The sequence below is a fragment of the Cryptotermes secundus genome, unplaced genomic scaffold (assembly GCF_002891405.2).
Source record: "Cryptotermes secundus unplaced genomic scaffold, Csec_1.0 scaffold2357, whole genome shotgun sequence".
NCBI classification, from domain to species: domain Eukaryota; kingdom Metazoa; phylum Arthropoda; class Insecta; order Blattodea; family Kalotermitidae; genus Cryptotermes; species Cryptotermes secundus.
Window position 1 is genome coordinate 77,863 of NW_019742567.1, and position 8,673 is coordinate 86,535.

The 8,673-nt window shown below is 42.7% G+C and overlaps 1 pseudogene; it reads right to left on the reverse strand.

The window, feature by feature from the left end:
• Positions 1-8,208: 8,208 nt before the first annotated feature.
• On the reverse strand, positions 8,209-8,327 carry LOC111873367 (annotated as a pseudogene).
• Between the last annotated feature and the right edge of the window lie 346 nt (positions 8,328-8,673).

An 8,673-nucleotide genomic window follows, 5' to 3' on the forward strand; every position in this document is an offset into this window, starting at 1 on the left:
TCACCGCGGAGGGGAGTGGCGGGGAGCGCTACGTTACCGTGGAGAGGAGGGGGAGGGGGGTTCTCAGTCGCGCAACATGTTACAATATATAGGCTTTTAGTAGGCATAAAATATATTAAGGGTGAAGTATTGTGATAGAATAGTGTAGCCTTATGTAATGAGTGGTAGGGAATAGAGAGAGGAAAGAGGATCACATTGAACGATGAACACTTGCATATCCTCATGAGTAGAAACAGAGAGAGAGAGGCTCAAGTCCTACAACCCCGAAGGGGAGAACATGAGGAAGGCATAGCATGAAAGTAAAGACACTATGTAGTCCCGACTGAAGGTCGGCATTGTTCATACTGTAAATAGGATTGTAAATAAGAGTGTAAATATACAGAGTAATTAGAGTACGATGTACCGGGATTGTGACTTACTTCCCCGAACCAACCCGTCCACGACCGATCCAAAGCGATCCTGACCCCAGCGAAGGCAGAACTGAGCCAGGTTGCCAATGGCAGCCGTAATGAATTAGTAGTTGTATTTAACCTACCCCCGTCACAAAGACATAATAATTGGTGACAGCGGTGAGATATCAAATCCACCCCTGTCGTAGAGGTGTAATATATGGTGTGACAGTCGATGGGTAGAGACGGGTCAGACCCGACACGCCCGCTCTACACCAATAATAAGAGGTGACAGTGATGAAGGGGCAAGCCAACAGAGAACGCTCGACTACCGTGCTACCGGCCCTTAGTATTTTCATCGCCCTCTTTTAAGATACAAAATAGATGGTGGCAGCTGTATGCAACGAAGAAGGTCCAGAACCAGGAGAATCACAGCTGAGGGTAATCTAGTATTATTGTGTTAACCCCTCATAGCGTAACAAGTGGTGGCAGTGGAGGGATGCCTACACGCCCCCTGTCACCACGGCGTAATATGCACTAGATTGCTCCCGCCTCCAATGGTTGGCTTCGCGCCTCGCTTGCCTCCTAAGCGAAGCTGGACACACGCTCTGGCAACGCAGACTCGGACACCATCTTTTAGCCAGTCTAACGGCGTCACGTCGACAACAGCTCAGTACCTCCACCGGACAGGCATCTCTTTGCCCGCGTCCAGGAATGACGTCCCATTCTTGGAATCGCCGTGGTACTGCACAGCAATGGGAAACCAACTTCGCCGGAAAGACACCTTCTTAGGAGCGTCGTAGATCGACGTCCCCTTGTCGGAAATCGCCTCGGTGATGACCTCCTTCGGGAATGGCCCACACTCTATCACATGCGCCATGTGCCAGTATTCCACTCTGCTAATGTCGATAGCGCACTTGGTCGCTACCGGTCACCTTGCTGGTCGTGCTCAAGGAGTTCTTCCTCTATCTCTACTGGTTAACATCTGCAGAATTCGTTCACTTTGCAGATTTTCAACCTCACATCTAACACGAAAATTTTAAAAATGTCGCTGTCGTGACCCAAGATGTTGGTGGGTCGACTGAATTACGTTAGCCGAGAGATGGCGTAATAATTCAGTGATGATGATTTGTCAGTTGGCTGCCTGAGCGTGTGTTCCAACCACAAAGAGCAAATACTCACTACAGAATATAGAGGATTTATTGAACTGTGTGTGTATTACATACAAGCTCTGGCGGACGTAAGCCTGGCCCGCCGTCTCCTAGCAACAATTCAGACAAAATGCACCCTTTAACTCTTCCCTTGTTCTTAAAACTAATCTAAACCAAGGTTGCAGCCCAGTGTCCCAAGACATGAACCCTTCACGAATATCAAGTTACACCAGCGTGAGTTGAAGGATAGTTCCCAGACGAAATACTCCAGGACTCCACCGATTTATGAAAATGGCAAGGGTAGATATAACATTTTTAAGTGGAACCAGGTCAACCTTTTGGCACGCTATAGATTTTAGTAGAGGGCATGATCCCAGACATCAGACTCAGGGTTCCTAAAACTACAGGGGTGGTACAACCCTTTGCGACAGCAGACGGTTCTCCTTCTTGCAGTGGCCCTTAAGATGATCCGCTTTTGCGGCGCAACATCCCACATGACGGGCGCAACCAAAGTTCAATATGCCGGAAGTCATTCGGCGTGCTTACGTACTCAGTATCTTGTGTTCTTGTGGACTGCGCCTTCACAGCTGACAAAAGCACCATATCCACAAAGAATTTTCCTTCTGCAAGAATCTTGTGTTCTCACGGGGGTTAGTATATACATTATGATAGTCCGGAATGTAACACCGTATAATCTGGTAGTTAGATATCAACGTTTCTGTTAAATCTGCTGCTTGAACCTTCAGGGCAGAAAAGTCTCCTTCCACTCTGAAGGTGGAGGCAGAAATTCCTTCCAAAACGTTTGTTTACATTTACCAAACTTCATGGAATCATGCTCCTGTTGAGGTTTCCATTCTACAATCAGTGCTTTCGTAATTTAGCCTAATAATATGTTCAGTCTTGTCTTTTAAATCTTTGGCTTCCAGCCGATGATGCTGAAGGCAACCAGTATGTACTGTGGCGTATGAAACAATCACTAAGCGGTGACTCTGTTAACAGCGGCCATTGATAGGTAACGCTCGCAATATGCACGCAACAACAGAAGAAATGTGTTTCTATGTGATCGGTGCCGAGATATTGTAACCGGAAAATTTGGAGCTTGGTCAGGATAGACAGTTCCTTAGGGGATTCCCTGCAGAGAGGACTAGAGCAGGAGGCAGGGTAATAGCCACTGCTGGAGCTGCTACCGGGAAGATTCTACTAACAGACGGAGAATGTTAGCCTGAATGCTCTAGCAAATTGTAAAGTTTGGAAAATAGCGATGGTACTATAATTAAGTAAAATTACGAGCTGCGTGTTAAAGTGGTCACTAAAACCCAATATCTAATTCAAAACCCCGTCGAGAAAAACACTCCAACACGTGACAGTAAAACACTGCTTGTACGGATCCGACTTACAGCGAAGTTTTAAACTGACCTGCACCAAACTAAATGTGGACGATACCAAACGGATTTTCGTTTTCTTCTATTCCATAATAACTGAACTTAAAACATATCAATATTCAATAGTAAATTCCAAGAAATGACAACCAAAATTCAATTGAAGTATCAGTGTTTAAGTTGTGTGAGCCTGGGCTTGTGCACATGCTGGATGCTCAGCAGGACTTAATCCCCTAGCATCCTATTTCAAAGGCTGGCACAAATAATAGGGCGCAAAGCACATATCAAACAACACCCTACATCCGAAATATTTTGTAATGGAGTTCCATTTATGGAATTTATAATCGTTCTGGGTCCATGTTTCTTTTACATGTGCACCACAATTTTTTTAATTTAATTACGAATTTATATTATAATTTCATTTCCGTAATGTCAGTCAGAGCCCACTAATTTGAAAAATCGCAATCCGTGAAGGTTAATTCTAGTTAAATATTACATTAACTTGACCATCTTGTCTCCGAAAGTGATTTCGGGCTGAGCTCAACGTGGTGATTGGTTCCATGTAATGTACCCAACTGATTAAGTTTCATGTTTGTATCTGATGGCGGACGCAGAACCAGTTCCCAGAACTGTTCCTGTCACCAAGAGGGTAAGTAGATCGTGTTCAGTAAGCCTACACGCATAAATCGCCAGGTATTGATCAAATTCCGGCAGAACTGATTCAAGTATACATGAAACATGTTTTGGGATCCTTCAACTCTTACTTCCATTTGGAATAAGGAAGAATTTCGTGACAAATGGAAGGAATTGCTGTTGTGCCAGTTTACAAGAAGGACGACAAAACTGAGTGCATTAAGGATCGAGGCATATCACTGTTAACAACTGCACACAACATTTTATCCGATCTCCTCACAAGGTTAAGTCCATATATAGATGACATTATTGGGGCTCTTCAGTGTGGCTATTGACATAATAGATCATTTACTGATCATATTTTTTGCGTTCGTTAGATACTGGGGAAAAATTGGGAGTACAATGAGACACTAGATCAGCTATTCGTAGACTTCAAGAAAGCCTATGATTCAGTTAGGAGGGAAGTATTGTATAATATTCTCGTAGAACCTGGGGTGCCCATGAAGTTAGTTATGCTGACTAAATGTGTTTAAACGAAACATATAATAATATCCGTATACGTGAATATTTGTCTGATAATTTTCCTATCCAGAATGTTTTAAAGAACTTTATCGCCACTGCTTTTAAATTTTAATATTTTAATATTAGGAAGGTCCAGGAAAACCAGTTAAGGGGGACATTAAATGGGATACATCAGCCGCTGCTCTGTGTCGATATTGTGAATCAACTGGGTGATAATATAGATACCTGTGGTTTTGTATTGGTGTGAAACTTGGTCTTCAGATATTAATGGTGGAGAGCAGAGTAAGGGTGTTTTTGCGATGAAGGTGCTGAGGAGTATATTTGGACCGAAGAAAGGTTGGAGAAAACTGCATAATGAGGAGCTTCGACAACTGTAGTAATTAGAATAATCAAGTCAAGGAAGATGAAATGGGCAGGACATGTAACACGCACCGGGAGAAAGAAGATGCATATAGGATTTTGGTGGAAAATCAGAAGGAAACAGTAATACTTGTATGTAAATGGTTCTTAGAGAGATAGGACGGGGTGCATTGATGTGGCTCAAGACTGGGACCAGCGGAGGGTTCTTGTGAATACGGTAATGAACATTCTGTTTCTATAAAATTCTGGGAATTCTTAAGTAGCTTATCGACTGGCGGCTTCTCAAGAAGGACTCGGCGGCATGTAGTTAGGGAGTTAATCCTATATAGCCGAACATGGTGGCCGCGCGGTCTAAGGCATAAAGTGTCTTCGCTCGCTCGGACGCTGGGATCGTGGGTTCAAATCCCACTCAAAGCATGGATGTCTGTATAAAAGGCAGTGCCATAGCTCCTCAGGCGGTTAGTCACTGGCTTCCCACCGCGGCGACCCGGGTTCGAGCTCAGCTGATATTATGTGGGATTTCTGGTGGATAAAATGGTATTGGGGCAGGTTTCTCCGGCTGCTTCGGTGTCCACTGTCAATTCTCATTCCACCGACTGCTCCACACTCATCACCCATCGGCCGGGGCTTGTAAAATAAGACACTCATTGCCCGACGTACCAAATGGACTCGGTCTCACCCCAACCCAAGAAATTAAAAAAAAATATATATATATATAAAATAACCTAAAACTAGTCCTACATATGTCAGTTCAGTGTTCATATATACAGAGTACAGCGATTCTGAAAGAGATATCTCGTTTTAGCATTAACGTTTTCAGACCTATTTTGAGCCAAACGTTTTGTGTACCGTTAGACGAACATCTACGTATTTACATAACCATTAAAAGAAAGAGGAACAGCGTGGCTTATACCTCTTATGTCGACTTAATTTCAGCGAGATCGTCGAAGGAGGACATTGACTGGAGACCTGCAGTTACCTAGAGCTTGAGGACCTTCAACTCCGGTTCAACCAGCGCCCATGGCTCTCATCAACTTTCGGAACGAGAGGGGGACCTAGTAACCTACATACCACGCGCGGGTTACTCTACACGGCTTCAGCGCGCAAAATGAAGCGAAGCGGTTTCCAACCTCAAGGTTACCCCGTTTACCCAACCATAGCCCACAAGAGTGGACGGTTTTATCAGCATTGAAAGTTGGAGAAATTTCCTTATCCCGACAACTCTAATCAGTCTGCTTATTTTATGCTGAAGTAAAGATGGATGAACACTACAATTCTGAATGTACGGCGCTTCCATATTGCGCTCGTGATGTCTGCGTACAATGGTTGGGCCTTGATGTTTATTTACTGGCGACGTATACAATATCAGCTCTACAACAACAGATTCATTCTTCATTAATAAAGTTAATCTACGGTGTGCAGCGGTTGCTGTGGTCTGCGACGAGCTTTAAATTTTAATACTGCACGTATGTCAGCATTGCTCTTTCGAATTTGTATTATATTTTGCATATGAATTCTACATGTATACTCACATCCACATAATCAAAATTTCATCTTCTATGCTTGAATATAGCTTTGAAATCACGAAGTTCTCTTTTAATAAGCGCTGCTTTTATAATTCTACCTGTTACTAATGAAAACGACATTTAAATGTTAATAACAGCTAGTGTTTAAATTAGTATTACGTAATTACATAAGATGGTAGATAAAACTGCAAGGTTGATGACTGCACATGACTCCTTTATGTGAGCGCTAATGATGGCTTATGCAACCAAAACGTGTCTGCGTAAACGAGGAACAGTGATAAATGTACGCGGATATGATGGATTAAGTAATACTGTTTTATTACTGAAATACCTAACTAATTATCTCTTCAAAAACACTTCTTTCATTCAGTGTTGATACCGAATTCCATTATCGTCCGTGCACCTAAGTTCTGATTATACTTGCATGTGAAATTTATATTTGCGTGCCCTTCTGTATGTGTTTGTTTGTTTAACGGAGACCAGCAGCTATGCATGCAGCACTACGATTGTTACGTTTCGCGTGGACGTTGTAACCAATAGCGAGAGCACCATTTGTGTGATGGATGCGGAACTTACCAGACATCGGAGGGTTGCAATCAGTGCATACAAGAAAGACCAGTGGAACAAAAGGAGTTCTGATTCCTGGGGGTAAAATAATACATGGACACGCTTTCTCCGAGAGATATACGCGTAGATATGGAAGAAGATTGACTGGATGCTTATGGAAGCTGCCCTCTACCAGTCTCCCGACCGTCAAGACTGGCAAAACCTGTCGTGTGCAATCTTACTGCACTCGATACTTTCGGGAGGAAATTACTCTCAGGGAAACAAAATATACTTGTATTTCATTCATAAAACTTATCAACACTAGAATGGGCTTGTTGTGACAAAACTTGGATTGGAAGTAGAACAAGATCAAGTAAGTTAGTAAGTTCGGATAAAAGGTCACCACGGCATGGCCCGTCCTCAGGTTGCGGATGGAGGAGACGGCCTCCAGGTTTGGAGGGAAGCTGTGAATATATTGAATAAGCAGGTGGGACTGAAATTAAACGGGACACATCAGATGTTGGTCAATGCAGATGCTGTGAATCTACTGGGAGATAATGTAGATACCATAGAGAAAAACACACAAAATTTAAATGATGCAAGTAAAGAGGTTGGTCTAGAAGTAAACATAGAGAAAACTAAGTACATGTTACATTCTCGTCACCAAATAAAAGCAAAATCATGACATAAAGAGAGGAAACAGATGTTTTGAAAATATGGCACAGTTCAGATATTTGGAAACAACGACAACAGATCGAAACCTGATTCAGGAGGAAAATAAGAGGCGATTGAACTCGGGGAATGCTTGCTACCACTCAGTCCAGATCATTTGGTCTTCTTGTCTGTTGTCAAAAAAGATAAAAATTAGAATATAAAAAACTATAACTTTGCCTGTGGTTCTGTATGGGTGTGAAACTTGGTCTCTAATATTAAAGGAGGAACATAGAATGAGGGTGTTTGAGAACATGGTGTTGAGGAGAATATTTGGACTGAAAAGAGATGAAGTGAAAGGAGGCTGGAGAAAACTGCATAATGAGGAGCTTCATAACATGTAATCTTCTCCAAGTATAATTAGAATGATCAAGTCAAGGAGGATGAGGTGGGTAGGTCATGTAACACGAATGGGGAAGACGAGGAATGCGTATAGGATATTTGCGGGAAAGCCAGAAGGAAAGAGACCACAGAGAAGAGCAAGGCGTAGGAGTGTGGACAAGTATACAGTATATCTTAAAGGGGTAGGATGGGATGGTACGGATTGGATGGACCTGGCTCAGGATAGGGACCAGTGGAGGGTTCTTGTGAACACGGTGATGAAGCTTCGGGTTCAATAATATGCTGGAAATTCCTTGAGTAGCTGCAGAAATGGCGAATATTCCAGAAGGGCTCAGCTACATGAGTGAGTAAGAAAATTAGGGAAAAAGTAATATGGGACGATTTTGTACTTCGAGAGAAAATAGCGTTTTGGTAAAAAAAATTGATATGTGTTATACGCTTTATATTGTATATGTTGTTTGGAGTACAACAAAGCCCCAGTTTGTAACCCCGGGATATTTCGTGTATGTGTGTCAGTAGATGGTTATATTATGTTAAGCCGTTAGAGCATCCGAAACTCTCGCCGAAGTGGAACTAATAGGAACATAAAGAATTGATAATTTAGACTTCAAATAGTAGTGGTAATAATATAAATAATCATTAAAAACAAAACCAACGACACGTGGAGTTCACAGGCGGTTGCCCATACATATACTGAAAACGCCCAATGTTGCTTAACTTCGGTGATCGGAGGAGAACCGGTGTTTTCAACATGGTATGGCCGTTGATATATACTCATTCTCAAAACTCCTTACATGAGGGACCTAAATATGTTCTAGCCGTACATTTCCGCATGTGCATGGTGTTCATTTCAACTCATGATATTCTGATACTCATAGAGTCCGTTTTTACTGTGCAGTTCTAAGACCTCAGGTAAGACGCAACGCTGAAGAGCGCACAGACATTTCGTTTTGTACCGTCTTGTCTTAAAGTAATTCTGACAGCGACTGATTTTTCTGTACGTGTACAGGCATGTCTCCTGCAAGTTGGTGCCGGTGTGGGGCCTATGGTTCTAGCGTAAGTTTGAAGTAATCGTTCCAACGGCGCACGTCGATTTGCCGGACTTGAGAAACGT